The sequence below is a fragment of the Budorcas taxicolor genome, chromosome X, assembly GCF_023091745.1.
Source record: "Budorcas taxicolor isolate Tak-1 chromosome X, Takin1.1, whole genome shotgun sequence".
Taxonomy (NCBI): domain Eukaryota; kingdom Metazoa; phylum Chordata; class Mammalia; order Artiodactyla; family Bovidae; genus Budorcas; species Budorcas taxicolor.
Window position 1 is genome coordinate 106,252,241 of NC_068935.1, and position 23,979 is coordinate 106,276,219.

Consider the following 23,979-nt stretch of genomic DNA (forward strand, 5'->3'; position numbering starts at 1 on the left):
GTCATGTGCAACTCATGGACTGTAGCCCTCAAGGCTCCTCTGTCCATGGGATTCTCCAGGCAAGAATATTGGAGTGGGTTGCCATTTCCTTCTCCAGGGAATCTTCCCGACCCAGGGATTGAACTCTTGTCTCCTGCATTGATAGGTGGATTCTTTACCACTGAGCCACTCGGGAAGCCCCAAGCCTCAGAATGCTCACCTGAAAATGGGGACAAGAAAAGAAATAATCTCACAGGGCATATCCTAGCTACTCAAAATGCAGATCATGAACCTATAGCATTGACACCACCTGAGAGCTTGTTAGAAATGCAGAATCTTGGGCCTTACCCCAGATCTAGTGAGCCAGAACCTGCATTTTAAATAAGATTCTGAGGTGATTCCTATGCATGTTAAAATTTGAGAAGCACTGGGTAGATGCTAAGGAAACAGTCTCTGAACCTAAAGTGCTTGAATCCTAGCTCTATTGGTTATCAGCTGTGAGCCCTTGGTAAGGAACTGAACCAATCTGTGCCTCAGTTTCTTATCTATAAAATGGAGATGATAATAACAACTTCACTCCTAGGGCTGTTGAGAAGAGTAGATGAATGAATGCGTGTAAAGAGCTTAGAAAAGGGGACAGTGCCTAAGTGTTCATTAGGGCTGTTGTGATAGCTGATGACTAATTAAGTTTTAAACACCGAGTGCAATAAATAACAATTGTTAGCTGTACTGGACAAAATACTGTTGGCTATTGGCAGGAAGGTGAAGGTGAAGTCACTCAGTCATGTCCGACTCTTTGCGACCCCATGGACTGTAGCCTACCAGGCTTCTCCGTCCATGGGATTCTCCAGGCAAGAATACTGGAGTGGGTTACCATTTCCTTCTCCAGGGGATCTTCCCGACCCAGGGATTGAACCTGGGTCTCCCGCATTGGAGGCAGACGCTTTAACCTCTGAGCCACCAGGAAAGCCCACTGGCAGGAAACAGATGATTAAAAAATTGACCCTGACCTCATGACACTTCTGAAGTGGTGGTACTAATTCTATTTATAAGTAGTTAAACATAATCACAAGTAACAGTCTTTCAGACAAATACCGTATGATATTACTTACATGTGGAAATCTAAGATATGATACAAATGAACTTCCCTACAAAGCAGAAACAGACTCACAGGCATAGAGAACAGACTTGTGGTTGCCAAGGGGGAAGCGATGGGGAAGGGAAGGATTGGGAATTTGGGGTTAGCAGATGCAAACTACTATATATACAATGGATAAACAACAAGGTCCTATTGTATAGCACAGTGAACTATATTCAATATCCTGTGATAAACCAAAATGGAATATGAGTAAGAATGAATATCTATGTATAACTGCATCGCTTCACTGTAGAGCAGAAATTAACACAATATTTTAAATCAAGTATACTTCAATAAAGTAAATTTTAAAAAAAAGTAACAATCTTTCAGAAGCGCCCATCCAATGGTAGTCAAGGCATCTCTGCTCTCTGCTACAGCCTGGAGTTTAAATGATGGATCTCGATTGTAATACATGAGTCAAACTTGAATTAATACTGCTCCAGACACCATGGAGTGACTAGTATGGTGGAAGAAAAAGCCACATTCCTTGACTTCCTCATTTTAAGCCATTCTCATAAAAATTTCTCCCTGCAATTTATAAAGCTGACAGCATGTGAAAGAGCCCTAGCTAGTAAGTCCTGTGGGAACAACTTCATTCTGCCTGATGTGGGGAAAGGGGCTGAGCTGGTTCTATACATCTGCACCATCTCCTAGGATGTTTCCCATGTGTGTGTGTGCGCTCAGTTGCTCAGTCATGTCGGACTCTTTGCAACCCCATGAACTGTAGCCTGCCAGGCTCCTCTGTCCACAGGATTTCCCAGGCAAGAATACTGGAGTGTGCAGCCATTTCCTCCTCCAGGGGATCTTCTCAAGCTAGGGATGGAACCCATATCTCCTGCACTGGCAGGTAGATTCTGTACCACTGAGCTACCTCAAAAGCCCCAAGATGTGTCCTGTAATGGTTCTCAAACATAGCTGTCTCTTAGAATCATCTGAAAAGCATTTCCAAAACACTGATACCCAGACACCACCCCAGAGAATCTGATTTAATTGCTCTGAAGTGTAGCTCAGGCATGATGCTATTTAATGTTCCCCAAGTGATCGTAACGTGCAGCAATGGTTGATAACACCTATTATGACACACACGCAGCCCAAAGGTGTCCTCAGTCAGTGGAGCAAATTAGCAGAAAGTGAACAAGAATCAAGGACAACAGAGGAAGAGAAGGGATGGTCACTATGAGGGAATAGCTAATAGCGTTTTGCTTCTGTGTCTTGGGAATGAACCACCAGGAATGTGGCTTTGCTCCAGCAGGCCAATTAGGGGTTTTGTAAATTTGACTGAGTTCCAGGCAGACCACACAAGTCCAAACATAAATCAGAACCCTGAGGAGTATGAAGGGCAGGGGGTTCCAGAAATGGAGGACTAAGAAAATGGGTAACAAGTAAACTGTCCAAAAAAAGTTGCCATGACATTCATGCCCTTTAACTCATAGAGCCTTGCATGACCATTCTCAAAACTCATTTTCCTTATCAGCCAGACCTGGAAACAATCCACATGTGAGTAAAAGGGGTGAAATTTATTACAGTAAATTCAACCTGAACATTATAAGCAATGAAATAAAGCATGAAGTGCCATTCCACTCAACAGCATGGATGAACCTCATAGGCACAGTGTTGAGAAGGTTGACACAGAAGAAAAAACACTACATGATTATACCTATGAAATTCAAGAATGAGCAGAACTAATCAATGGTGGTAGAAGTCAGAAGAGTGAGTACCTTCTGGAGGAGGTATGGGCTGGGAGGGGTCTGAGGGACCTGCTGGGTGGCTGCCAGCAAGGCTCTGTATCCTGCTCTAGGTGGAGTTACAACATGTGCACACGTGCCCGTGTTGGTTGAGCTGAACACATAAGATGGTTGCATTTTACTGAGTGCAAAGTTATTTATTGTTGTTTAATTGCTAAGTCATGTCAGACTCTTTGTGACCCCATAGGTTATAGCCCGCCAGGCTCCTCTGTCCATGGAATTCACCAGGCAAGAATATTAGAGTGCGTTGCCATTCCCTTCTCCAGGGGATCTTCCTGACCCAGGGATCAAACCTATGTCTCATGCATTGGGCAGACAGATTCTTTACTGCTGAGCCACTGAGTACAAGTAAAATGTCAACAACAACAACAAAAAAATGAAATTTATCTATTACTATTATTCACTCAGTCAATATTTAGGCTTCCCAGGTAAAGCAGTGGTAAAGAATCTGCCAGCCAATGCAGGAGACCCTAGTTCGATCCCTGGATTGGGAAGATCCCCTGGAGAAGGGCATGGCAACCCACTCCAGTATTGTTGCCTGAAGAATTCCATGGGCAGAAGAGCCTGGCGGGCTACAGTCCGTGGGGTTGCAAAGAGTCGGACATGACTGAGCATGCACACACTCAATATTTATTAAAAACCTATTCTGAGTCAGGTCAGGTACCAGGTACTGGACACAGAGGTGGACTAAGCGTCCTCTTGGCACTTATAACCTAGTGAAGAAGGCAGACCACCAGATATAAATGCAGACAGGTAACATCAGGAGGTGATACATGCTATGGGAGAAAGTCAAGCTGGGTAAGAGGTTGCAGACCATGTGTGGGGGCAGGGAGGGTGGTGGGAGTGGAGCACTGTTTTAGATGGCAAGGTCAGAGAAGGCCTTTCTGAGAGGGCAGCGTTCCAGCAAGTTCAGGGTATCCAGTTTCCAGCCCACAGCAGATTAGAAGCAGTGCATTTGATGAGGACAGAAATGTCATTTGAAAGCAGACAAATTGACAGGAGTGAAGAGTGTCAACTGACAGCCAGGCAAGATGCAGCAGCCGTCAAACGAGCAGCCCAAACACCCAGAGGGCCCAGCATGAGGGCCACCCCCCCACACTTATGTAGTCTTTAGGACATCCCTGTGACAAAGCTCAAAACAGCCTTCTGTTCTGTCACCTCTCTTACTGCATCAGCACCATCTCCTGGCCTTTCCTTCACTAGACGGTAAGCCTTTTGAAGGCAGGGTGTGGGTCCTGTTTGTCATTGTGTTCTCAGTGCCCACCACAGTAAGGGGACACAACAAGGGAGTCTATAAATATTTACTATCTGTGACTGTCTTGATGACACTGAGTCACCTTCCCAAATACTGCTAATACCACTACTATTTTCTAGAATTTTCTGCGCAAGCATATAATAGACTTTAGACTTTAGAATGAATAATTGCTCAAGTTTTAACTTTGATGACTGGGTATTTAAAACAAGAGAAAAGTGTCAGCCATCTGGAGAACTGACTTACAGGAAAATCCTCATTTCCCCAAATTGCTGGAAAGTGAGATGCTTCTGGGCTAGTCCATCTTGCCTTGACATCACCTGATTGCTCTCTTGGGCTAAGCAGTGGTGGTCACACTTAGGGATGTATATGAATCACACAGGAGGGGGCTGGTTAGAAATGAAGGTTTCCAGGCTCTGTCTTTGGAGATTATGATTCATGAAGGGATATGGACAAGCACAATAATAAAAACTACAACAAGCATCACTGAGCACTAAGTAATTTCCAGGTATTGTTCTAGATGCATTCCATGGTCTCTCCCATCTAAACGACAAAACTATTTGGTGACCCCCTTTATAGATGAGGCGAAAGAGGCACAGAAGGCTCAGGTAACTTGTCCGGGGTCACACAACTAGTGAGGAGTTAGTTATAGGATTCAAACTCAAGCTGCTGGACCCAAAGCTCTGAAGCAGCACCCCAGTCTATCGCCACTCAGCCTATATTCTCATCAAGCAGGCCAGATATGTGGGTGGTGGAGGAGCATCACTTTAAGAACCCTGGCCTGTATCAGTCTTCTCCTTCAATTCCTGTATCTTCTAGCTATGTTTATTAATACTATGACCGTGACCCTGGCCTTTCAAGAACCTCTTCCATTTCCCACATGGGAAGGGGACCACAGGCCCGATCCTCCTTGTTTTAAACGAGAGGATGTCTCAGATGTATAAAACGAACTTGTGGTTACCAGAGGGGAAAGGGTGAAAGGGATAAACTGGGAAATTGGGATTGACACAGACACACCACTATATATTGGGTTGGCCAAAATATTCATTCAGGTTTTTCCACACCATCTTATGGAAAAACCCAAATGAACTTTTTGGCTAACCCAATATAAAATTGATAACTAATAAGGACCTACTGTATAGCACTGGAGCTTCCCAGGTAGTGCTAGTAGTAAAGAACTCGCCTGCCAATGCAGGAGATAGAAGAGATGCGGGTTCAGTCCCTGGGCTGGGAAGATCCCCTGGAGGAGGGCATGGCAACCCACTCCAGTATTCTTGCCCAGAGAATCCCATGGACAGAGGAGCCTGGCAAGCTACAGTCCATAGGATCGCAACGAGTCGGACACGACTGAGCAACTGACACTTTCACTTTTCACACAAGGAAGCCCAAGCAGTCCAGAGAAACGCCAATGGGGCAAGAAACCAAGGCTCCTGACTCCAAGTGAGCTCCCAGTAGAGGACCAGCACCAACTCGCCACTCATCTTGAAAATGGTTTCTCTAGCCACAAGGTGAGCCTTCCTAGTGGACAAGAGAAGAAAAAACAAACCCTCCCTGCTGAACCTTACCCAATTTTCAGATTTTTTAATATTTATTTTATGTATTTGGCTGCACCAAGTCCTAATTGTGGCACATGGGATCTAGTTCCCTGACCAGGGATCGAACCTGGGCCTCCTGCATTGCGAGCATCGAGTCTTAGCCACTAGATCACCAGGGAAGTCACCCAAATTGCAGATTTTTGAGCAAAATAAAAGACTGTTATTTTGAACTACTGAGTTTTGAGGCCATTTATAATGCAGTGATGGGTAACTGATGGACTCAATTTCTCCAAAACAGAAAAAGGTGACTCAAGAGTTTTTATGAGAATCTTTTTTTTAAGCCACAGTATATTTTTCCCTTTTGGGGGCCTGCTGTTTCAAGTTCTCCCCTGTATCTCCATCTCTTCTAGCACTTTCACTGGAGCAGTAGGGAATGCTTCCCTTCTCACCAACAACAAGAGCCTTCATGTGACTGTAAATATTTGTTAATTGACAGAAAGGCCTAATCTTCCTCTTATCCCATCCAAGCTGGTTTCCTTGGAAACCTAATTTTCCATGGATTCCCTTGATTCCCTCTTGCAAACAAATGTTATTAAAGCAGAGATTGAATTGTAGGCACTCTGAGTAAACTGAATAAATCCAAGGACCCGTGTGGTCCAATCTTGGAGCACTATCTCTTTTAGGAGTCACAGACCATCAAAAAAGCAGCTCTTCTTGATGTTCAAAACAATGTAATAGAGCTCCCTTCATAACCCATGTAACACTTCCTCAGCCCCTTCCCGATCTCCAATTCCTTTGTCCCTCACTGCTGCTTCGGAAACTTTTACACACAAAGGATTTTTCAAGTCCTGGAATACAGCTGGGCTTCCCTGAAGGCTGTGCCTGCAATGAAGGAGACATAGGAGACCTGGGTTCGATCCCTGGGTCGGGAAGATCCCCTGGAGAAGGAAATGGCAACCCACTCCAGTATTCTTGCCTGGAGAATCCCATGGACGGAGGAGTCTGGTGGGCTACAGTCCATAGGGTCACAAAGAGTCAGACTGGGCACAGAATCCATCTTGATCCTTTTCCTCCACTCTCTCTTTTCTCTCCCCTTCTCCTCAAACCATGGTTTAGTTTCTAGGCCAGCAAGGAATAACTTTTTCCTACTCTAGGAAGGTAAAAGGAACAATTTAGAAGGATTCTGAGCAGGTAAATGTAGGTTTCTTTTAAACAGATAGATTTCTGAAAAGAGGGGGGAAGGAAGTTTGCAACCACCGATTGTGATTTTGTCTTAATATATTAATAGCATCCATTTAAATATAGTTAATGATTACTGATGAAAAGGTAAAAAGAAGAAATAAACTTCATGTTAATGAAAACAGTCTTTGATTTTTACATATCATCTTTATATCAAGTGGTCTTCCCATGCTGTGGCACCATGGAAAACATAAAGCCCATTTCTGGCAAGCAGTTTGTTAATTGGTCCAGAAAAAACAGTATTTGGAGGGATACAATTCCTGCTTTAAGTTCAATTCTCTTTGTCAACTCAATTAACCAACTTTTCTGTCTGTCTGCAGTCACCATTTCTGGCTCTCTTTTTTTCCCACTTTAATGGAAATGTTCAAAATGAATAAAGGCAATCTGATGATTTCCTGGTAGTGATTTTGATTCTGAAGAGGTTTTACAATCAGCCATTGTTCCATATTTTAAAAAATACCTCTTAGGGATTTTCTTTTCCTTGGCACTGATTTGCTGTGGTCCCCTTTACCCATTATCCAGGCCCCCAGTGGGTCACAATTCTGACTCAGGAAAGAAATTTACCAGGTACTGGGGCTAATAGTAGAAACCTTATTTAACAATAATTACAAGAGGAAAAGTACAATTACTAACAGATCTTCTATTCTCTGAGTACAAAGATACTCAAGGATAGCTAAAATCAGTCAATTATTTCCTTTCCCCTGCAGAAAAGTGCACATTTATTCTTAGCTTCCTGACTATCTCCTCCAACCCTTACTTCAGGGGTTTTCCAAGTGTGGTCTCTGGACCAGAACCAAGAGCATCACCTGAGAACTTGAGAGAAATGCAAATTCCCTGTCCTGACCCCACACCTATAGAAACAATCTATGAAGGAGGGTCCAGAAAGCTGTGTATGAACAAGCTCTCCAGGCAATTTTGAGCCTCCCAGATTTTGAGAACCACTGCCTTAGACAAGTGGTCCCTAACCTTTTTGGCACCAGGGACTGATTTTGTGGAAGACAATTTTTCCACAGACCAGGGGAGAGGGTATGGTTTTGGGATAATTCAAGTACATTACATTTATTATGCACTTTCTCTTCTTTAAATTGGAGGATAATTGCTTTACAATGTTGTGGTAGTCTCTGCTGTACATCAACTCAAATCAGTCATAATTTTATATTTTATATATATATATATCCCCTCCCTCTTGATCCTCCCTCCTCCCCAATTCCACCCTAGTAGGTCATCAAAGAGCACCAGGCTGGGCTCCCTGTGTTATACAGCAGCTTCCCACTAGCTATCTATTTGACACATGATAGTGGATATACGTCAATGCTACTCTCTCAATTTCTCCCAGCCTCTCCTCCCCCTGCCATGTCCACAAGTCCGCTCTCTACATCTTCAAATCTATTTCTTCTCTGTAAATAGGTTCATTGGTATTATTTTTCTAGATTCCTATATATGCACTAATACATGATATTTGTTTTTCTCTTTCTGACTTACTTCACTCTGTATAACAGGCTCTAGTGTGCACTTTATTTCTAACCTAATGCTGCTGCTGATCTGATAGGAGGTAGCAGTCCACAGCCTAGATGTTAGGGATCCCTGCCTCCGATCATATAATTAACTGGATGAGAAAGGCACAGCAACCTGAAAGTGAAAGAACCTGAGTTCTGTTCTGTGCTCTGCTTCAGTTTACTGTGTGGCCTCCATCAAGTTGCTGCACCTCTCTGGACCTCAGTTTTCTCACCTATACAATGATGAACAAAGTTCAGAAATTCTTTTAGGTTCCTACAAGCTCCAGAAAGTAAAAAGCCACTGCCCTCAAGAACACTAGCCGAGAACTCTAATATCCTTCCAGGTGATTCTCTTTTTTCTAACGTATCAGTTTTCTTTCTTTCTTTCTTTTTTAAAGTTAGGAAAGGCAAACCCACTCATGTCAAGATGACTAAATACTTTAAACATCTAGAAGCTGTATTTAAAACATTTCTGTCAAGACCAAGTCATTTATTAAAGTTGCTGGTGAATGCTCCCTCAGAATTTATCATTTCTCAGCCAGAAATATTAATTCATCTCATCAGTCCGGGAATCTTCATGGGCAATTATTTTTTATTTGCCCTAGAATAGATTCATAATTCTTTTCATTCAGAAGAATATTCTCCCTGTACAAGAGTGACTCAGCATTAGTTAGAATTAATATTAATATGCCAACTTAGCATATTCTATGGGTAGAAATGATGGATCAACATATTCTTGAAATAATATTAAAACTTAATTTTGATGACAAATGTTACATAAGATTTATATTCTCAGATAGTACTATGATATGCATTTTTAAAACCTTTTATTTTTTTCCCCTGCTGATAAATTCAACTGAGTATTTTTGAGCTGAGACCAATCTTAAGCCAAGACAGAGAATACGGGGCTAGGCACTCTTTGTTAAATTTCAACCAATGATTCATTGCATCCATTTGTCAAAATTCAGAATGTGACAAACAAGCCTTTGATGAAATAGATAGACTTTCCAGATGGAATGAAATCCTGACACAAGTAGTTTTGAAATTAGCTTAATCTTTCTATTACTGAAGGAACAGGGAATGAAAAAATGAGGTTTTTACCCTGAAGAGTCACTGATCACAGGTAAAGAGTTTACACAGTCACAGTGAAAAATGGTTTTGGATCTGAAAACAGAGGAGGAAATGTATACTATGTAAGGGGAAAGTCCTTTCAAATGGTCTTTTTGCCTTTAAAAATAAACATTAGAAGAAGAAACAAAGACATTGCTGGTATAAAGATCACAATCAGATGCAGGTCAAATCAAATGGTCCACACCTAGGCCAGGATTCAGTTCAACCCGAAGCACTGAGGGAAGGCAAAAAACAAACAGGCTGAAGAGGAAAACCAGGATCAAGAGATGTGGACGCCCTGGCTAAAAAAATATATTAAAAAAAAGAGGAAAAGTCAGTGATTCCTGCATGTAACAATACAGTATACTTTATTGTATTAAATTTTTTTTTTTTTAAAAAAGAGAGTGACTTGCAGCCTCACCAAGCTACTAACTAGGTTACTCTGGACACACTGCTCCTGGACAAATGGCCTTGAGAGGGTGTGGAAGACGGGCTTGTTTCAGGTTCCCTGGACAAGGGGCTGCCTGGATGGGAGTCATATACAGGCCTGCTGCTTCAGGGAAAGCCTAGGTGGGGGGAAATCAAGAGACTGTTTCTCCTTTGGGTGTTATTTCTGTCATAGGGAAAAGTCCACCCAAGGGCTGGTGTTCCCTCTCTTCATTCAATAAATATTTGTTGCACACTTGTGTGTCACACACTGTTCTAGGAGGCGCATCACAACACAAAGATCTTGGCCCTCAAGGAGGTTAGATTCTGGCGTGGTGTGGAGAAAAAAGGCAGCATAACAGGCCAGAGACTGCCATCCTTAGATAGACCTGTTGGCAAGGCTGGCCTTGGCTGGCATTTGAGAACTTGGATTTCTGGACAACCAAGCCCAGGACTAGTAAGTGTGTGCCTCAACTGTTTGTGTGAACAATATAGTTGATTCTGAACACTGGCTTTCCTCCTGGGAGTCTGGAATTTCATATATGTGCTAGGCAGAGGGAGCCTACGTGACTAGGGTAGGGTAAATAAACAAAAATATGTGCCCCATGGACCTTCATGTTGGTATGAGGGGGAAAATCTCAGGTGTTGAGTAACTATTTCAACCTTAAGGCAAAAACTATGGCAAAAGTAGTCATATTGGATTGACCTTTGGACAACATGGGTTTGGATTGTGCAGGTCTGATATTGTTTTCCAATAAATACTTGCTTTAGTACTACATAATCCGAGCTTGTTTGATCCCATGGATGTGAAACTGTGGATACTGAGGGCTGACTGTAAAGTTCTATGCAGAGTTTTGGCTGCACAGAGGCTCACTGCGCCCAACCTCCCAGTTGTCCAAGGATCAACTGTAATCACTTAATAATTTAGTTAAATAAACACTATTCATTTTTGACTTTTCATATGAATGCTGCTGCTGCTGCTAAGTCGCTTCAGTCATGTCCAACTCTGTGCGACCCCATAGATGGTAGCCCACCAGGCTCCCCCGTCCCTGGGATTCTCCAGGCAAGAACACTGGAGTGGATTGCCATTTCCTTCTCCAATGCATGAAAGTGAAAAGTGAAAGTGAAGTCACTCAGTCATGTCCGACTCTGCAACCCCATGGACTGCAGCCTACCAGGCTCCTCCACCCATGGGATTTCCCAGGCAGGAGTACTGGAGTGGGGTGCCATTGCCTTCTCCGATTTAATACCTAGCATTGGCTTTATTAGGGCTTCCCAGGTGGCTTAGTGGTAAAGAATCTGCCTGCCAATGCAGGAGATGCAAGAGACCTGGGTTCGATCCCTGGGTTGGGAAGATCCCCTGGAGAAGGGCATGGCAACCCATTCCAGTATTCTTGCCTGGAGAATCCCATGCAAAGAGGAGACTGATGGGCTACGGTCCCTGGGGTCACAAAGAGTCAGACATGATTGAGGTACTGAGCACACACATCAGCTTTACTGGAAGGGCAGGAAGATAAAGGATCTATGATACTTGTGAGGTGAAGGACGGTCTTGTGGCCTATTTATGGCAGACCTAATAAAAGATGCTGAAGGCCAAAGGGATGTATAAAGCCCCTCAGCATCTGCCCTACCCCCTCTACAGCACACCCATCCCCCCAAATCTCCCCAAAGCCTAAAACCCTGAGAATATACATCCACACCTGACACACAACTTCATGCTGCCCCTGACATCACAGGCTGCCATGGACTGCAAGGCCGGCCACAAGGTCTTTCCCCCTCTGCATCCAGGCATTTTCAGTTTTACTTTGTAGTTCCTCTCATCAGGAAGTGAAATCCAGCTGGCTTCCCTTTGACACTGGAGCGTCTACATGACTTTGCTTCAGTCGACATGTGTGAAAGTGGTGATGCAGTGATTCCGAATCAAAGCCTCCAGAGGCCTTGTGTGCCTCTGTCCCCAGTCTTGGAGTTCAGTCACCCCGATGGCCCCAGCCAATAGCTGGCCAATGGAAAGACATATGAGCAAGGCCACCCAGACCAGCTGGTTCCAGACGACCTTCCCTCTCAGTGCCGACACACTGGCAATCCCAGCCATGATCAGCCAAGACTGGCCCTGACCAGCCGAGCCACTAGATGGAGTCGGGAGTGATCATCACAACCCAAACAGAAGCCAGGAGGGTTTAATGTTGTTTGGCAGCCAGAGGTGACCGAGATGCATGCCAAGCTTGAGTGTCTCAGCCAAAGCTGTACAGGTGCCTCCTGACAGGGGCTCCAAAGTTGAAATCACTGCCGTGTCTCTCAGGGGCTCTCTCAGGACAAACGCAGGGCTGATGACCACTTCAAAGCCAGAAGGACTCGGAGGGAGACTGCTCACTTCAAAGATGGGATAGCTTCAGAGAACCCTTGCATTTTGGCTTGAGAGTCAAACAATTGTCGCACAGCTTCTCTCTCTCCCTCTCTCTCTCTGGCTCCCCAGGAGAAGAGCAGTTGAAATGCTGGAAACAGTCTCCCCTCAAGTACAACAAAGGGCAGGTTCTCTCAGCTCAGGGAGGCTGGCCTTTGGCGGAAAGGGAACAGCAGGAAGGGCAGATTCCAGAGCAGCTGAGAAAGAACTCTGGGCCTGGGTGAAATGCAGGCAGGCTGCCCAGTGGGGAGACTGGCAGCATTTTAATATCACCACAGTCTCATTTTATAGACCTGAGAGAATAGTCTCATCTCCCAAGAATGACAGAGCTGCCCATTTTATTGTATGCTTCTTAGGCAGCAACATGGCGAGTTAATTGAAAACCTGAATGTATCCATGCCCATCAACTTCCATGCTTTTTTCGCTCTCCTCGACTCCCCATGATTTTGTTTTTAGGCTTGACAGCTACATCAGGTATCCCCTGTAATCACTGTGCCCTGAAAAGAAAAAGTCAAGGTATTTCAAGTGCTTTTTATTTTTTTAAATATAAATTTATTTAATTGGAGGCTAATTACTTTACAATATTGTATTGGTTTTGCTATACATTGACATGAATCTGCCACAGGTGTACATGTGTTCCCCATCCTGAACCCCCCCCACCTCCCTCCCCATCCCATCCCTCTGGGTCATCCCAGTGCACCAGCCCCAAGCATCCTGTATCATGCATTGAACCTGGACTGGTGATTCATTTCTTATATGATTTATACATGTTTCAATGCCATTCTCCCAAATCATTCCACCCTTGCCCTCTCCCACAGAGTCCAAAAGACTGTTCTATACATCTGTGTCTCTTTTGCTATCTCGCATACAGGGTTATCATTACCATCTTTCTAAATTCCATATATATGCATTATGATACTGTATTGCTGTTTTTCTTTCTGGCTTACTTCACTCTGGATAATAGGCTCCAGTTTCATCCACGTCATTAGAACTGATTCAAATGTATTCTTTTTAATGGCTGAGTAATACTCCATTGTGTATATTTACTACAGCTTTCTTACCCATTCATCTGCTGATGGACATCTAGGTTGCTTCTGCGTTCTGGCTATTATAAACAGTGCTGTGATGAATATCAGGGTACACGTGTCTCTTTCAATTCTAGTTTCCTCGGTGTATATGCCCAGAACTGGGATTGCTAGGTCATATGGCAGTTCTTTGGAAGGAATGATGCTAAAGCTGAAACTCCAGTACTTTGGCTACCTCATGAGAAGAGTTGACTCACTGGAGAAGACTCTGATGCTGGGAGGGATTGGGGGCAGGAGGAGAAGGGGATGACCGAGGATGAGATGGCTGGATGGCATCACGGACTCGATGGACGTGAGTCTGAGTGAACTCCGGGAGATGGTGATGAACAGGGAGGCCTGGTGTGCTGCGATGCATAGGGTCGCAAAGAGTCGGACACAACTGAGCGACTGAACTGAACTGATGGCAGTTCTATTTCCAGTTTTTTAAGGAATCTCCACACTGTTCTCCATAGTGGCTGTACTAGCTTGCATTCCCACCAACAGTGTAAGAGGGTTCCCTTTTCTCCACACCCTCTCCAGCATTTATTGCTTGTAGACTTTTGGATCGCAGCCATTCTGACTGGCGTGAAATGGTACCTCATTGTGGTTTTGATTTGCATTTCTCTGATAATGAGTGATGTTGACCATCTTTTCATGTGTTTGTTACTCATCTGTATGTCTTCTTTGGAGAAATGTCTGTTTAGTTCTTTGGCCCATTTTTTGATTGGGTCGTTTATTATTCTGGAATTGAGCTGCAGGAGTTGCTTGTATATTTTTGAGATTAGTTGTTTGTCAGTTGCTTCATTTGCTATTATTTTCTCCCATTCTGAAGGCTGTCTTTTCACCTTGCTCATAGTTTCCTTTGTTGTGCAGAACCTTTTAATTCTAATTAGGTCCCATTTGTTTATTTTTGCTTTTATTTCCAATATTCTGGGAGGTGGGTCATAGAGGATCCTGGTGTGATTTATATTGGAGAGTGTTTTGCCTATGTTTTCCTCTAGGAGTTTTATAGTTTCTGGTCTTACATTTAGATCTTTAATCCATTTTGAGTTTATTTTTGTGTATGGTGTTAGAAAGTGTTCTAGTTTCATTCTTTTACAAGTGGTTGAGCAGTTTTCCCAGCACCACTTGTTAAAGAGATGGTCTTTTCTCCATTGTATATTCTTGCCTCCTCTGTCAAAGATAAGGTGCCCATAGGTGTGTATTGCCTCCTTTGTCAAAGATAAGGTGCCCACAGGTGTGTGGATTTATCTCTGGCCTTTCTATTTTGTTCCATTGATCTATATTTCTGTCTTTGTGCCAGTACCATACTGTCTTGATGACTGGCTTTGTAGTAGAGCCTGAAGTCAGGCAGGTTGATTCCTCCAGTTCCATTCTTCTTTCTCAAGATTGCTTTGGCTATTCAAGGTTTTTTGGATTTCCATATAAATTGTGAAATTATTTGTTCTAGCTCTGTGGTAGCTTGATAGGGATTGCATTGAATCTATAGATTACTTTGGGTAGTATATTTTATTTTCACTTTATTGATTCTTCCAATCCATGAACACGGTATATTTCTCCATCTATAGTGTCCTCTTTGATTTCTTTCACCAGTGTTTTATAGTTTTCTATATATAGGTCTTTTGTTTCTTTAGGTAGATATATCCCTAAGTATTTTATTCTTTTCATTGCAATGGTGAATGGAATTGTTTCCTTAATTTCTCTTTCTATTTTGTTATTATTAGTGTATAGGAATCCAAGGGATTTGTGTGTGTTGATTTTATATCCTGCAAATTTACTATATTCATTGGTTAGTTCTAGTAATTTTCTGGTGGAGCCTTTAGGGTTTTCTATATAGAGGATCATGTCATCTGCAAACAGTGAGAGTTTTACTTCTTCTTTTCCAATTTGGATTCCTTTTATTTCTTTTTCTGCTGATTGCTGTGGCCAAAACTATGTTGAATAGTAGTGGTGAGAGTGGGCACCCTTGTCTTGTTCCTGACTTTAGGGGAAATGTTTTTAATTTTTCACCACTGAGGATAATGTTTGCTGTGGGTTTGTCAAATATAGCTTTTATTATGTTGAGGTATGTTCCTTCTATTCCTGCTTTCTGGAGGGTTTTTATCATAAATGGATGTTGAATTTTGTCAAAGGCTTTCTCTGCATCTATTGAAATAATCATATGGCTTTTATTTTTCAATTTGTTAATGTGGTGTATTACATTGAATGATTTGTGGATATTGAAGAATCCTTGAATCCCTGGAATAAAGCCCACTTGGTCATGATGTATGATATTTTTAATCTGTTGTTGGATTCTGTTTGCAGAATTTTGTTAAGCATTTTTGCATCTATGTTCATCAGTGATATTGGCCTGTAGTTTTCTTTTTTTGTGGAATCTTTGTTAGGTTTTCATATTAGCGTGATGGTGGCCTCATAGAATGAGTTTGGAAGTTGACCTTCCTCTGCAATTTTCTGGAAGAGTTTGAGTAGGATCGGTGTTAGCTCTTCTCTAAGTTTTTGGTAGAATTCAGCTGTGAAGCTGTCTGGACCTGGGCTTTTCTTTGCTGGAAGCTTTCTGATTTACAGTTTCAATTTCTGCACTTGTGATGGGTCTTTTATGATTTTCTATTTCTTCCTGGTTCAGTTTTGGAAAGTTGTACTTTTCTAAGAACTTGTCCATTTCTTCCAAGTTGTCCATTTTATTGGCATATAATTGCTGATAGTAGTCTCTTATGATCCTTTGTATTTCTGTGTTGTCTGTTGTGATCTCTCCATTTTCATTTCTAATTTTATTGATTTGATTTTTCTCCTTTTGTTTCTTGATGAGTCTGGCTAATGGTTTTTCAATTTTATTTATCCTCTCAAAGAACCAGCTTTTGGCTTTGTTGATTTTTGCTATGGTTTCTTTTTTTTTTTCTTTTGCATTTATTTCTGCCCTAATTTTTAAGATTTCTTTCTTTCCTTCTACTAACCCTGGGGTTCTTCATTTCTTCCTTTTCTAGTTGCTTTAGGTGTAGAGTTAGGTTGTTTATTTGACTTTTTTCTTATTTCTTGAGGTAAGCCTGTATTGCTATGAACCTTCCCCTTAGCACTGCTTTTACAGTGTCCCACAGGATTTGGGTTGTTGTGTTTTCATTTTCATTAGTTTCTATGCATACTTTGATTTCTTTTTTGATTTCTTCTATGATTTGTTGGTTATTCAGCAGCGTGTTGTTCAGCCTCCATATGTTGCAATTTTTAATAGTTTTTCTTCTGTAATTGAGATCTAATCTGCACTGTGGTCAAAAAAGATGCTTGGAATGATTTCAAATTTTTTGAATTTACCAAGGCTAGATTTATGGCCCAGGATGTGATCTATCCTGGAGAAGGTTCCATGTGCGCTTGGGAAAAAGGTGAAATTCATTGTTTGGGGTGAAATGTCCTATAGATATCAATTAGATCTAACTAGTCGAGTGTATCATTTAAAGTTTGCGTTTCTTTGTTAATTTTCTGTTTAGTTGATCTGTCCATGGGTGTGAGTGGGGTATTAAAGTCTCCCACTATTATTGTGGTGTTGTTAATTTCCCCTTTCATGCTTGTTAGCATTTGTCTAACATATTGTGGTGCTATGTTGGGTGCATATATATTTATAATTGATATATCTTTTTCTAGGATTGATCCTTTGATCATTATGTAGTGTCCTTCTTTGTCTCTTTTCACAGCCTTTGTTTTAAAGTCTATTTTATCTGATATGAGTATTGCTACTCCTGCTTTCTTTTGGTCTCTATTTGTGTGGAATATCTTTTTCCAGCCCTTCACTTTCAGTCTGTATGTGTCCCTTGTTTCGAGGTGGGTCTCTTGTAGACAACATACATAGGGGTCTTGTTTCCGTATCCATTCAGCCACTCTTTGTCTGTTGGTTGGAGCATTCAACCCATTTACATTTAAGGTAATTATTGATAAGTATGATCCCGTTGCCATTTACTTTATTGTTTTGGGTTCGAGTTTATACACCCTTTCTGTGTTTCCTGTCTAGAAAAGATCCTTTAGCATTTGTTGGAGAGCTGGTTTGGTGGTGCTTAATTCTCTCAGCTTTTGCTTGTCTGTAAAGCTTTTGATTTCTCCTTCATATTTGAATGAGATCCTTGCTGGGTACAGTAATCTGGGCTGTAGGTTATTTTCTTTCATCATTTTAAGTATGTCTTGCCATTCCCTCCTGGCCTGAAGAGTTTCTATTGAAAGATCAGCTGTTATCCTTATGGGAATCCCCTTGTGTGTTATTTGTTGTTTTTCCCTTGCTGCTTTTAATATTTGTTGTTTGTGTTTGATCTTTGTTAATTTGATTAATATGTGTCTTGGGGTGTTTCGCCTTGGGTTTATCCTGTTTGGGATTCTCTGGGTTTCTTGGACTTGGGTGATTATATCCTTCCCCATTTTAGGGAAGTTTTCAACTATTATCTCAAGTATTTTCTCATGGTCTTTCTTTTTGTCTTCTTCTTCTGGGATTCCTATGATTCGAACGTTGGGGCGTTTAACATTGTCCCAGAGGTCTCTGAGATTGTGTTCATTTCTTTTAATTCGTTTTTCTTTTTTCCTCTCTGTTTCATTTATTTCTGCCATTCTATCTTCTACTTCACTAATCCTATCTTCTGCCTCTGTTATTCTACTATTTGTTGTCTCCAGAGTGTTTTTGATCTCATTTATTGCATTATTCATTATATATTGACTCTTTTTTATTTATTCTAGGTCCTTGTTAAACCTTTCTTGCATCTTCTCAATCCTTGTCTCCAGGCTATTTATCTGTGATTCTATTTTGTTTTCAAGATTTTGGATCATTTTAACTATCATTATTCAGAATTCTTTATCAGGTAGATTCCCTATCTCTTCCTCTTTTGTTTGGTTTGGTGGGCATTCATCCTGTTCCTTTACCTGCTTGGTATTCCTGTGTCTCTTCATCTTGTTTATATTGCTGTGTTTGGGGTGGCCTTTCTGTATTCTGGCATGGGCTTCCCTGGTGGCTCAGAGGTTAAAGCGTCTGCCTTTAATACAGGAGACCTGGGTTCGATCCCTGGGTTGGGAAGATCCCCTGGAGAAGGAAATGGCAACCCACTCCAGTATTCTTGCCTGGAGAATCCCATGGACAGAGGAGCCTGGTGGGCTACAGTCCATGGGGTCGCAAAGAGTCGGACATGACTGAGCAGCTTAACTTCTGTATTCTGGCAGTTTGCGAAGTTCTCTTTATTGTGGAGTTTCCTCACTGTGGGTGTGGTTGGATGGGTGGTTTGTCAAGGTTTCCTGGTTAGGGAAGCTTGTGTTGGTGTTCTTGTGGGTGGAGCTGGATTTCTTCTCTCTGGAGTGCAATGAAGTGTCCAGTAATGAGTTATGAGATGTCAGTGGGTTTGGTGTGACTTTGGGCAGCCTGTATATTGAAGCTCAGGGCTATGTTCCTGTGTTGCTGGAGAATTTGCATGGTATGTCTTGCTGTGGAACTTGTTGGCCCCTGGATGGTGCTTGGTTTCAATGTAGGTATGGAGGCGTTTGATGAGCTCCTATCGATTAATGTTCTCTGGAGTCAAGAGTTTTCTGGTGTTCTCAGGATTTGGACTTAAGCCCCCTGCCTCTGCTTTTCAGTCTTATTCTTACAGTAGCCTCAAGACTTCTCCATCTGTCACTTCCAAGGTGGTTCCCTCTGTTTTAGCTTCTGCTGTTTGCTGGTCTCTTCAGTGTCTGACTTCCACCCTGGCACAAGGGGGCAGTGGTAGACACTTTTTTAGGCTCACTTGTTCAGTCGTGCTGTGGGGAGGGAGGGACGCTGCAAACAAATAACACTGGCGTCTGTGGGGAGTGCTCGCAGTGTCTCGGCCACACTGGGTTTGTCCCCGCTCACAGCGTGTGTGCTTTCCCTGTCTACACTGCTTAGGCTCTAGGTTGCCCTGTTGGCAACTGTCTGAGGCCAGCCCTGGGTTGTATGCACTTCCCAGGTCTAAGCCGCTCAGGTTCAGGTACTCGGGTAGTCCTCAGAGGTACAGACTCGGTTGGGCCTGCATTTTGTGCCCTTCTCAGGTCCGAGCAGCTCTGGTGACCAGGTGTTTGGCGAGCGCAGTCGCTGAAACCTATCGCCTCCCCCATCCCTGCCACTCAGTTCTGGGTGTACAATTGGCACGCCTTCTCAGGTGGATGTCGACCGTCCAGAATCCCAAGAAGTCTTGGTTAGCAACAAAGCCTGCTTGCAGTTTGGTAGATAATGCCTCTCTGGGGCCGTGATTGCCCGCTTCCGGCTCTGGCTACTCTCGCCTGCCTGTCTCCAGAGGGGGATGGGCCTGTCCGCAGCCAGCTAGCTCTGCTCAACCCTTTGCTCTGTGAGTGGGCCTGGTGTTGTCTTAGGTTAGGGCCTTTCGCAGGGTAGCTCTCCCACAGTCTGGTTTGCTATCTCAAGTTAGTTCCCTCAGATTGCCCTCAGGGCATTCAGGCCAAGTCCTTACTCTAAGCAATGCAGCCCGCGCCTCCCTGCCCAGCCCCTGCTTGCTAGTAGCGGATGCAGGCGTCTGTGGGCGTCTGCGCTGCTTCTCCGCTGACAGTTACCATTGGGCATGTAATCTGTGGGTTTTAATTATTTATTTATTTTTCCTCCAGGTTATATTGCCCTCTGTGGTTTCAAGGCTCGCCACAGACTCGCCAGTGAGAGTGTTTCCTGATGTTTCAAAACTTGTCTTTTTTAAGACTCCCTTCCCAGGACGGATCTCCGTCCCTACCTCTTTTTTCTCTCTTTTTATCTTTTATATTTTTCCTACCTCCTTTTGAAGACAATGGGCTGCTTTTCTGGGTGCCTGATGTCCTCTGCTGGCATTCAGGAGTTGTTCTGTGGAATTTACTCAGCATTCAAATGTTCTTTTGATGAATTTGTATGGGAGAAAGTGGTCTCCCGTCCTATTCCTCCACCATCTTAGGACCACTCCCCTCAAGTGCCTTTTAAAGCCATACCAAGAACTCTCTAGATACCAGTCAAAGAAGTACAGTGAAAGCAGACCTAATGTCCCCATGAAAATGGGGATGATGAAATGAGAGACAAACTCACATTGAAACACTGCAGTGGGCTGCTTCAATCTTGCATCTATTTACTTGGTACCATGTACTGTGAGGAGCAAGACAGAACACACTCCTTGTCCTCTGGAATCTGAGGTCTTGGTCTGCCCTCAAAGAGCTCTCAGGGGACTTCCCTGGGGGTCCAGTGGTTAAAACTTTCCCTCCAATGCAGGGAGTGTGGGTTTGATCCCTGGTCAGGGAGCTAGGATCCCACATGCCTCAGGGCCCAAAATCCAAAACAGAAAACAGAAGCAATATTGTAACAAATTCAATAAAGACTTAAAAAATGGTCCACATCAAAAAAAAAAAGAAAATCTTAAAAAAAAAGAAAGATTATCTTCTCAGCCCTGTCATAGCTCAGGACACGAAGTGTCAAGTGCTATGATAGAAGCAGGTTCCAAATTCTAGGCCAACACAAAAGAGAGTCATGCTTACAAGTCTGTCAATAAGGTTAGAGGCACCCATGTGAAGTGAGTGCCCAGCACTCTGATGTTCACTTCTCCCAGGGTGAGTGAGTTCAGGCCATCTACCAACAGGTTCTTGTGAAAAACCCTAAAACTCTACTTTGTCTCATCTCTGCCACACAATCCCACCAGGACCCCAACGGGCCTTTAGACCCTGACACAAGCTATTCTGTATTCATTTTGGAAAGGGAAAAAGGAAATTCTCTGGAAGAACTAATCTCCTGTTTTAAGACACAGCAAAAGAAGCCCATCCATCTCTCTTCCCAACCTCCATCTTCTGCCAGACTTTCTATGGGAATCCATGAAACACTTCTATATCCTTTACGCAGGTAAAACAAAATGCAAAGTTGTCTTTTATCACACTTTTCCCCTCCAAATTCTGAAATTTGCACAACACAGAAATCATCATTCCCTTTCATCCAGTGACCAGGCTACAGATAAAAATGTATGAGCTAATTCAGAGGCACAAAGCAGAGTCAGAGGATTAAACAAAGCAATCACCTTCAAAATGTTACAAAGCCAAGCTGAAAAGCCTGATCTTGACCATACACACACAGTTTTTAATCATGAAAGAGAAATACATCATTCTGTCACCTACCAAACTGTATTTTCTTTCCTCTTTAAAAGAAGAATGAACTCCTAGCAACTAAATTATTTTAATAAGGTTAAATGAAGCAGCAGCAGCAAAAAGCAGTTATCAGCTCCTCGGTGGGCAAAACCCTAATCTAATGCAGGTCTAATTAACTCTAATTGATGCAAAACATCATCTAAAAATCAACAGGAAGTGTATAGTAATAGCATTGGAAAGACCCTCATAATTTAAGAATCAATGTCTAAAGGGCATTTTTAAAAGGAATGTAATACCCCCAAGATGTTCACATTCCATGCTACTTCATTCTTTATCAAAAGACCTTATCAACGGCTCCCTATCAAGAATCTGGAAGTGTCCAGAGAGGCAGACTTATGATAATTAATAGTAAAAGGCCTTCTTTCAAAATCATTAGGGATTCACTAAGCTGACAACACAAGCTGTTTAACACTTGAACTATCTAATGACATTGCAGGATAAGGGGTACCACCATATTTATGACTTTGGAAATTCTGTTGTTGAATTTCCAAACTACTCTGTGTGCACAGTGTGATGTCCGTTTACCTTTCCTTTTGCTTTTAGGTGCAGTTTGTGCCTTCAAAACCCAATCTGTATACTTATCTCACTGGGGGGAAATGGAGTTTGGATGTTGAAAGGCTGACCTTTGCTTCTTCCCTCTGCCAAACCCATCCCCTACCTGCAGCAGACACTCAGCTCTCTTTCCTAGTACTGAATATTGGATTCTGCAGGGGGAGAAAAAGAGCAAAGTTGAATAATAGAGGCAGGGAAATTTAGTTTAGTTAGTTGCCTACCCAATATCCATTTCTCCCTTCAGAACCCCAGCAGTTTTCAAGGTGGCCCAGACAAAGGCAAGCTTTCCTAGTCTCCCGTGTGTGGCCATGCAACAGTCCTGGTCAACAGATACAAGGAGAAACTTGGACATGTCTTGGACAGCTTTTGCTTCCTTGGTCAGGTGGAGACATACTCAGCACAGCCTTCCCTCTGCTTCCTAGCTTGAATGTAAACACGGTATCTGGACCTTCCCCCATGGATTCTGTAACCATGACCTGGGAAAGTCCCTGACATCAACTCATTGTACCAATACCAGCAGCCTGATGGCAGACCCCTTTATATGTAAGAATACAGTATATTAAGAAGCACAGACATCACTTTGCCAACAAAGGTCCATATAGTCAAATCTACAGCTTTTCTAGTAGTCATGCACAGATGTGAGAGTTGGACCATAAAGAAGGCTGAGAGCCGAAGAATTGCTGCTTTCAAATTGTGGTGCTGGAGAAGACTCCTGAGAGTCCCTTGGACTGCAAGGAGATCAAACCAGTCAATCCTAAAGGAAATCAACCCTGAATATTCATTGGAATGACTGATGATCAGTCCTTTGACTGCCTGATGTGAAGAGCCGACTCACTGGAAAAGACCCTGATGCTGGGAAAGATTGAAGGCAGGAAGAGAAGCAGGTGACAGAGGATGCGGTGGCTGGATGCCATCACCGACTCAATGGACATGAGTTTGAGCAAGCTCTGGGAGATGGTGAAGGTCAGGGAAGACTGGCATGCTGCAGTCTATGGCGTCACAAAGAGTTGGACATGGCTGAATGACAGAACAACAACAATCTGTTGAAACCCCCATAGTCAGGTTTTCAATCAGCTACAGCTAACAGCCCTGGTAACAGATATATTAAGCCTGGAAAGGGATCCAGCTTCTACCCTCAGATCTGAGCAGATTTCGTTGTTTAAAATAATCCCTGTTAGGTTACGGTAATTTGTCTGTTCCTTGGGAATAGAACCATTTGAGTGATGGCTGTATACAGGCTCTAACAGTATCTTTCATCACTCCTGTTTTGCCCAAGACCAAAGCCAGCAATGAAACCATTTTATTAAAGCTGTACTTGGCGTCATGCACCAGTGATCACTGATCACAAGCTGAAGTTTACAAAGGAAAGCTATGGTCTTCTGAAAACATCATTAAATGGCATAGCACAGAGTTTGCATCGTAAGTCTCTCCTTGGAATTTGGGGTTTGCCTCTCTCATACAATTTTATGTGGCTTCCCTGGTGGCTCAGTGGTAAAGAATCTGCCTGAAATGCAGGAGACCTGAGTCTGTTCCCTGGGTTGGGAAGATCTCCTGGAGAAGGGAATGGCAACCCACTCTAGTACTCTTGCCTGGGAAATCCCATGGACAGAGAAGCCTGGTGGCTACAGTCCATGGGATTGCCACAAAAGAGTTGGACACAACTTAGCTACTAAACAACAATACAGTGGTATGGAATTACCTTCAATTGGACGTTCATGACAACTCTTCCCCCAACAGCAATTTTTTTTTTTTTTAGCAGTGCTGTGAGGCTTGCAGGATCTTAGTTCCTTGACCAGAGATTAAATCTGTGCTTCTAACCACTGGACAATCAAGGAATTCCCCCAACAGCATTTTCTGATGAAACTGAAGTTGACCTTTCTAACAACCAAGGTAAAAAGTTCATAAAGGA

The 23,979-nt window shown here is 42.8% G+C and overlaps 1 protein-coding gene and 1 non-coding gene across 2 annotated transcripts in view; both read right to left on the reverse strand.

The window, feature by feature from the left end:
• LANCL3 (LanC like family member 3) overlaps positions 1 to 23,979 on the reverse strand; it is a 111,051-nt gene that overhangs the window by 59,635 nt on the left and 27,437 nt on the right. The gene's annotated exons all lie outside the window — the stretch shown is intronic.
• On the reverse strand, positions 874 to 946 carry TRNAW-CCA (transfer RNA tryptophan (anticodon CCA)). The gene has a single exon. It is a non-coding gene; the product is annotated as a tRNA-Trp (tRNA).